At 50.3% G+C, this 8618-nt stretch overlaps 1 long non-coding RNA gene across 6 annotated transcripts; it reads right to left on the bottom strand.

Moving 5' to 3' along the window:
* Positions 1–201: 201 nt before the first annotated feature.
* LOC149914830 (uncharacterized) lies at positions 202–8466 on the bottom strand. Of its 6 annotated transcripts, none has more exons than XR_016460201.1 (4): positions 7309–8466; positions 5696–7113; positions 5242–5396; positions 202–3823 (listed from the first exon to the last, which is right to left on the bottom strand). It is a non-coding gene; the product is annotated as an uncharacterized LOC149914830 (long non-coding RNA). The 6 variants fall into 6 exon arrangements; XR_016460202.1 differs by having other exon boundaries at positions 203–3823; positions 5696–7417; positions 7839–8466; XR_016460199.1 differs by having other exon boundaries at positions 203–3823; positions 5696–7417; positions 7863–8466.
* Between the last annotated feature and the right edge of the window lie 152 nt (positions 8467–8618).

Here is an 8618-nt window from a genome sequence, read left to right as displayed (position 1 = left end):
CCCTAACCCTAACCCTAACCCTAACCCTAACCCTAACCCTAACCCTAACCCTAACCCTAACCCTAACCCTAACCCTAACCCTAACCCTAACCCTAACCCTAACCCTAACCCTAACCCTAACCCTAACCCTAACCCTAACCCTAACCCTAACCCTAACCCTAACCCTAACCCTAACCCTAACCCTAACCCTAACCCTAACCCTAACCCTAACCCTAACCCTAACCCTAACCCTAACCCTAACCCTAACCCTAACCCTAACCCTAACCCTAACCCTAACCCTAACCCTAACCCAACCCCATAAGCAAGGCAAAGCTGAAGCCAATTTGGTTGATGCAAAATGACTGCAAAGCTGCAGCCTATTTGATTGAGATTAATTGACTGTACATGCTGAAATCAGCACAACTCTCAAAATGGCCACAATGGGGCACGAGTCTCACAGTGGCCGGGAAGGAACACGGATTGCCTCCAACAGGCCTTGAGCGTTGGTTATGGGGTTGGGTTAGCCCTGCGCTAGAAACGAACAAAGCAAAGCTAACCCAACCCCATAAGCAAGGCAAAGCTGAAGCCAATTTGGTTTACATTTATTGAATGCAAAACTAAAGCCAATTTGGTTGATGCAAAATGACTGCAAAGCTAACACCACTTTGGTTGAGATAAATTGATTGCACACGCTCAAGTCAGCGCAACTCTCAAAATGGCCACAAAGGGGCACGAGTCTCACAGTGGCCGGGAAGGAACACGGATTGCCTCCAACAGGCCTTGAGCGTTGGTTATGGGGTTGGGTTAGCCCTGCGCTAGAAACGAACAAAGCAAAGCTAACCCAACCCCATAAGCAAGGCAAAGCTGAAGCCAATTTGGTTTACATTTATTGAATGCAAAACTAAAGCCAATTTGGTTGATGCAAAATGACTGCAAAGCTAACACCACTTTGGTTGAGATAAATTGATTGCACACGCTCAAGTCAGCGCAACTCTCAAAATGGCCACAAAGGGGCACGAGTCTCACAGTGGCCGGGAAGGAACACGGATTGCCTCCAACAGGCCTTGAGCGTTGGTTATGGGGTTAGGGTTAGCCCTGCGCTAGAAACGAACAAAGCAAAGCTAACCCAACCCCATAAGCAAGGCAAAGCTGAAGCCAATTTGGTTTACATTTATTGAATGCAAAACTAAAGCCAATTTGGTTGATGCAAAATGACTGCAAAGCTAACACCACTTTGGTTGAGATAAATTGATTGCACACGCTCAAGTCAGCGCAACTCTCAAAATGGCCACAAAGGGGCACGAGTCTCACAGTGGCCGGGAAGGAACACGGATTGCCTCCAACAGGCCTTGAGCGTTGGTTATGGGGTTGGGTTAGCCCTGCGCTAGAAACAAACAAAGCAAAGCTAACCCAACCCCATAAGCAAGGCAAAGCTGAAGCCAATTTGGTTGATGCAAAATGACTGCAAAGCTGCAGCCTATTTGATTGAGATTAATTGACTGTACATGCTGAAATCAGCACAACTCTCAAAATGGCCACAATGGGGCACGAGTCTCACAGTGGCCGGGAAGGAACACGGATTGCCTCCAACAGGCCTTGAGCGTTGGTTATGGGGTTGGGTTAGCCCTGCGCTAGAAACGAACAAAGCAAAGCTAACCCAACCCCATAAGCAAGGCAAAGCTGAAGCCAATTTGGTTTACATTTATTGAATGCAAAACTAAAGCCAATTTGGTTGATGCAAAATGACTGCAAAGCTAACACCACTTTGGTTGAGATAAATTGATTGCACACGCTCAAGTCAGCGCAACTCTCAAAATGGCCACAAAGGGGCACGAGTCTCACAGTGGCCGGGAAGGAACACGGATTGCCTCCAACAGGCCTTGAGCGTTGGTTATGGGGTTGGGTTAGCCCTGCGCTAGAAACGAACAAAGCAAAGCTAACCCAACCCCATAAGCAAGGCAAAGCTGAAGCCAATTTGGTTTACATTAATTGAATGCAAAACTAAAGCCAATTTGGTTGATGCAAAATGACTGCAAAGCTAACACCAATTTGGTGGAGACAAATTGAATGCTCACGCTGAAGTCAGCGCAACTCCCAAAATGGCCACAAAGGGGCACGAGTCTAAAAGTGGCTGGGAAGGAACACAAATCGCATCACAAGGAAGCGCTGGTTGGCCTGGGAGTAGAAGGGCCCTAAGGAAGGGTGCGGGTGGGTTGGATAACTGGGCTGAGGCCAATGGGATGAACTATAGTGAGACTGAGTGCTGCATCCCCACATTGCCTGCAATGACCTTGGGCAGTGGTAGGGGCTTGTGGCGGAGTGAAAGGAAGACTATGGAAAGGGAACAGACAGGGGATATGGGTAACGGCTCAACCAAACCAAGCTGGAGGTCAGTGCGGGAGGCCTGGAAAGGGGGGCAAGTCATTGACTGGGAGTGCCGAAGGATCTTCACCTGTAATATAGGAGACGCTTTAGAAAGAGGAAGGCAGAGACGCAAACAACGCTCACCGTAAGCCCACCCCCACAAAACATGGAAGCCAAACATCACTCCGAGAAATGGAGTAAGATTAGGGTTAGGAGTGTTTAACAGGGAAGCTGTAGGGTTTTTGTTAGTATTACACAGAAAGTTACAGATGAGTTTAGTGTCCAATTGAAGGGTAGGTTCAGGGTTAGTTTGGACAGTTACTGCAGTTATCTACACAGTCATGGTTACAATTAGCACTGCATTTGGGGTTCAGAGCTCATTAGGATCAGGGTGAAGGTATTAGGGTTAGGTATATTAGGGTTACGCTCAGAGTGACCGTTAGGGAAGGCCAAGGCAAAACCGAAAGGCAAGGAGAACACCCGAGAGAACACCAAAACAGAGGGCAAAGGCAAAGATGAAACACAATGGAAGGCAACAGCAAAGGCAAAGGGACGGCGAAGGCGTGGTAACACCAAAGAGAAGGCCTCGGCAGAGGTCAGGCCCGAAGAGAAGGCTGCAGAAAACGCCAAAACAGAGACCAAAGAGAACAACGCAGAGAAGGCCAAAATGGAGGGCAAGGTCCATGAGAACATTGCATGGAAGGCCAATGCAGAAGGTCAAGGGCGATGGCCAAAGAGAACACGGCAAGGAGGCCAAAACCGAAGGCCAAAGAGAACGCCGTAAGGGATGCCAAAACAAGAGGCCAAAGGGAACGTGGCAAAGAAGGCCAGGAGCAACGGCCAAAGAGAACACAGCCAGGAACACCAAAAATGAAGCCAAAGAGAACGTCGCACGGAATGCCAGAGCAAGGGGCCAAAGAGGACGCTGTAGGGAATGCAAAAACAAGAGGCCAAAGAGAATGTGGCAAAGAAGGCCAAGGGCAGTGGCCAAAGAGAACGCAGACAGGAACGCCAAAACTGAAGACCGAAGAGAACGTCGCAGGGAACGCCAGAACAGGAGGCCAAAGGGAACGTGGCAAAGAAGGCCGAGGACAATGGCCAAGAGAATGCCCGGGGGAACAACAAAATGGAAGGGCAAGAGAACACAACGGGGAAAGCCAGGGCAAAGGGAAGGAGAACACCGCAGTGAAAGGCCAGAGGCAAGGAGAATGCAGGAAGAATAAGACAGGCAGCATTCGGGGCACCGTGAAATGTAGAAATGAGCTCTGGAAACCCTACCTTGGTCTCGCTAAGTAATGGGTGAACGCTGGTGGGCGTGCATTGCCCTTACCTGCTGGGCAGACGATTACCAGACGGCAAAGTAAAGTTCCGGGGCATCCCAGGAAATGCAGATTCCGGTCCCTTGCTGTTCCCATGAAGACCCGCTCATCTCTCCGTGCAGTTGTTACGGCACTCGGGAGGACCGCGGCTCTGCTGCCACCTGCTGAACACAATACAGTAATGAAGGCGCTGCCCCACATATATAGGGCTGCACCCTCCGCATGTTGCTCTAATGATGACACAAGGGAGCGTTAGGGATATAATTAATGCTATTTATACGTTTGAAGTTACAGTTAGTTTAACAACAGTATTCTGCTCTACAATTACAATTAAGGTTACTTTGACAGAAAATATGGGGCATTATTTTTATGTCAGCATTTAGGGTAAGGGACATTTTTAACTTTGGGTTAAGGGTTTGGTTTACAGATACACTGCAGGTTAACATAATTATTGTGAGAACTCCCATTCAGCTGTGGGTTCGGGTTAGGGTTAACATGAACGCTGCCTCCCAGCCATTCCCAGAGTGCCAAAGGCGAAGGGAAGCAGAACTCCCATGGAAAGCCAAGGTAAATGCAAAGCAAACAGCCAAGGTTAAGGCAAGGGCAAAAAGCCAAGAGAGCACCCAATGGAATGCCAAGGTGAGGGCAAGGAGAACGCAACAGGAATGGCCAAAATATACAGCCAAAGAGACCACAGCAGGAAAGGCCAAGGGCAAAGGACAAGAGAACAAAGCAAGAAATACCGAAACGGAAGGCCAAGGGAACACGGCATGGAATGCCCAGGCAAGGGCTAAGAGAAAACGTGGCAGAAAGTGCCAAAATTGGAGGCCAAAGAGAACACGACAAAGAAGGCCAATGCAGAATGCGGCTGGAACACCAAAACAGGAGGTCAAAGAGAATGCCGCAGGGAATGCCCAGGCAAGGGCCAAGAGAACATGGCAGGAAATGCCAAAACAGGAGGGCAAGAGAATGCTGCTGGGAACGCCAAAACCAATGCTGAAGAGAATGTGGCATGGAACACAAAAACAGAAGGGCAAGGAAATGCCGAGGATGATGGCCATGAGAACACAGAAGGAAATGCCAAAACAGGAGGGCAAGAGAATGCTGCCGGGAACGCCAAAACCAAATGTTGATGAGAACGTGGCAACAGAAAGCCAAGGGTGATGGCCAAGAGAATGTGGCATGGAATACAAGGATGATGGCCACGAGAACACAGAAGGAAATGCCAAGGATGATGGCCACAAGAACACAGAAGGAAATGCCAAAACAGGAGGGCGAGAGAATGTGGCAAGGAATGCCAAAACTGAATGCTGAAGTGAATGCAGCAAAGAAAGCCAAGGGCAATAGCCAAGAGAATGTGGCATGGAACACAAAAACAGGAGGGCAAGAGAATGTAATAGGAACAGCCAAGGCAAAGGGAAGGAGAACAACGCAGTGAAAGGCCAGAGAAAAGGAGAACACAGAAAGAAAAGGACAGGCAGCCTTTTGAGCACCATTAGGTGCAATAAGAGCTCTGGGAGCACCATGTTGTGCCATGCTATGGAATGGGTGAACACTGGTGGGTGTGCGTTGCCCTTACCTGTTCAGCAGACAATTACCAGTCAGCAAAGTGAGGTCCCGAGGCATCCCAGGAAACGCAGACTTCAGTTCCTGGCTGTTCTCATGAAGACCCACGCACCTCCATGCAGTCGTTACAGCACTCTGGAGCAGCTGCCACTCAGCTCTCCACTGCCACTGTTGGATGCAACACAGTAATGAAGGCACTGCCCTGCATATGCGCCTCTTTCACAAACATGCGCTGTAGTGCTCCTTTCTCAGAGCAACGTGGCTGCGCTCTCTGCACAGTGCTGCTTACCAGCAGCACTGCAGCTGGGAACAACAGACAAGGAGAAGGCTCAGGTACCCAACGTTTTTGCATTCGTCTTCACAGCCCTCACCTTTGGTTTTGTAGGTGGAGATTGAGGAAGCAATTCCAGTCCCACCAACCCCCCTCCCCATTCCACACTGTGATGGAAGATCAGGCTCTAAATCACCTGAGGACCCAAACATCCAGGAGTCCCTGCGTCCCGACGAGGTGGGTCCCAGAGTTCTGAGGGAATTTACCCCTGCAGTCACCAAGCCACTCTCAATGGTATTTGAGAAGTCATGGCAGTCAGGTGAAGTCCTTGGTGAGTAGAAAAAAGGCAACAGCGCACCTGTTATTACGGGTGTAATAGACAGATAGAAAGGATGACCCTAGGAACTACTAATATGTCAGTCTTGCCTCTTGCTGGGAACAAATCGCAGAACAGATCCTCCTGGAAGTCACTCTAAAGCACATGTTCCAGTGCATCACCACCTTCTGTGTGAAAAGCTTCCTCCTAATATCCAACCTAAACCTCCCCGTCTCAGTTTAAAACCATTTCCCCTTGTCCTATCACTATCCACCCTCACAAACAGCCGTTCCCCGTCCTGCTTATGCCCTCCCTTTCAGTATTGGAAGGTTGTGATGAGGTCTCTCTGGAGCTCTCTCCTCCAACCTAAACAATCCCGGTTCCCTCTACTTTTCTTCATAGGAGAGGTGCTCCAGCCTTCTGATCATCTCAGTGCCCTCCTCTGGACCCCCTCCAAAAGCTCCATGTCCTTCCTGCACCGGGGGGCCCCAGGCCTGGACGCAGTGCTGCAGATGGGGCCTCACAAGAGCTGAGCAGAGGCGGACGATCACCTCCCTCTCCCTGCTGGCCACCCCTCTTTTAATGCATCCCAGGATACAGTTGGTCTTCTGAGCTGCAAGCATGCTCTGCTGGCTCATGTCCAGCTTCTCATCTACCAGGATCTCCATGTCCTCCACAGGGCTGCTCTCAAGGGGTTCTATGCCTGGTTTGTACAATCATCTGGGATTGCCCCTTCATCAGTGACATAAACAGTGGGGTTAAGTGCACCCTAATGATGCTGAGCTATGGGGTGCAGTGACACACCAGAGGGACAGGATGCCATCCAGAGGGACCTCAACAGGCTGAGTAGTGAGCACAAATCCAAGTGCAGGGTCAGCATCTGGAATGAAGGAACACCCACCACCAAAATGTGCTGGGGGATGAAAGGACTGAGCGTAGTCCTGCCCCATAAGGCCTGGGGTACTGGTGGGTGGGAGCTGGACACAAACCAGCAATAGGCCCTTCCAGCCCAGAAAGCCAACCGCATCCTGGGCTGCATCCAAAGATGTGCGGCCAGCGGGTGAAGGGAGGTGATCCCTGTTCCTCTGCTCTGCGCTGGTGAGGCCTCACCTGGAGAGCTGCGTCCAGATGCAGAGTCCTCAGTGCAGGGAGACATGGAGCTGTGGGAGCACATCCAGAGCACAGCCACAAATATGAACCGAGGGATGGAACAGCTCTCCTATAAGGAGAGAGAGCTGGGGCTGTTCAACCTGGAGAAGTGAAGGCTCCAAGGTAACCTGGTAACAGCCTTTCAATACCTAAAGGAAAGGAAAATTGAGGTTAGATATAAGGAAAATGTCTTCCACAGTGAGGGTGGTGAGGCAGTGGAACAGGTTGCCAGAGACATGGTGGATGCACTGTCCCTTTCAAGGCAAGGCTGGGTCAGGCTCTGAGCAACCTGCTCCAGCTGTGGACATTCATTGTGGGGGAGATAGACCACATGGCAAACCTACCTGCACACAAGCAATGCACCAACATGGGGCTCATGATTTTCCATTACCTGCTGCACAGATCTCACACCACTGATAAGAAAAGCCCAGGAAATCCTTAAACTCCATCGAGCTGAGAAATGAAATCAGAAGAGACGCAGACCGTAATTTAATACACCATAATGATGCATAGAATGCCCTTAAAAAACTCTGCATGGGTGAAATTAACACATAGCACTGTGAATTACAGCCATAAAGTGGGACGATGTGGGAGCAGGCAAACTACGTTTAGAGCCTCAGATTAGAGATTACAAGGTGAGAAGCATTGAAGAGAAAGCAACGCACATAGCAGATACAGCTGCTCTAATCTAGCTTGAGATTCCCCCAGAACAGCAGAGCTCACAGCTCTAAAATAAAGCAGGAATCCCACACCCCAAAGGAAGCAGTCTCCAGGTTCAGATGCTGTCCTTACAGCTATACCAGCCCTTAAATGCACTTAAGATGCCCCCAAAAGGGAAGGTTACAACCCTGAAATAAAAAATGGAATCACTTACCCCATTCCAAGGACCAATACTCACCCACGCTCTAAAGGAAGCAGTTTCCAGGTACAGATGGCTGCCAGCCCACAAACGCAGTTAGGAGACCCTAGAGCAGGGAGAAATCACAGTCCTGCAATAGAGAAGAGATCACCCACCCCATGGAGTAAGGCTCACCCCACACTCTAAAGGAAGCACTCCCCAGGTTCAGATGCTGCCCCTGCGCTTCCCAGCCCTTAAATGGGGCCAGGGAGGGGTGGAGCCCGGCTCAGCCCCACCCAACAGCTAAACTGCCCCCAGCTGTGCTGGCTGGGCTGCACCCCTCCCCAGGTGCTCCATCACAGCTTCAGGCCGTGCCCTCACAGTGCCTATATGGCCATAGGACAAAGACAACGAGTAAAATGAATGTTTACTGAGGATGGTTTATGGATGGATGACCTGCCATAGCCCACATATTTTGATCCCAGTCTGTCCTCAATGCCAATTGGTGACTGTTCTAACAGATGAGGGAGCACAGATCTCAATGCTAACACAGCAGATGCTGATATCTGTGTGAGCAGCCCGGACAGCAAAGGGCTGAAATCACTGCTGGCAATGCAGAGTGCTGTTTGCACACCCACTGCTCCCAGTGACACCCATCTGTCATTTCATGGCCCTGCGAATGGGAGCTGTTGAGTCACGGCCTGAACCACTGATTGACCACCTGAGGCAAGGACTGAGTCAGCTGTGGGAGCACAGGTGAAGGCATTCAGCTGTGAATGGAAGGGTGGAGCCTGGCTGCAGCTCTCCTAGACCCCA

The sequence above is a fragment of the Phasianus colchicus genome, chromosome 27 (genome assembly GCF_987193195.1).
Source record: "Phasianus colchicus chromosome 27, bPhaCol1.hap1.1, whole genome shotgun sequence".
Taxonomy (NCBI): domain Eukaryota; kingdom Metazoa; phylum Chordata; class Aves; order Galliformes; family Phasianidae; genus Phasianus; species Phasianus colchicus.
The sequence above is the reverse complement of the archived record's forward strand: the minus strand, read 5'-3'. Positions and strand labels throughout refer to the sequence as shown.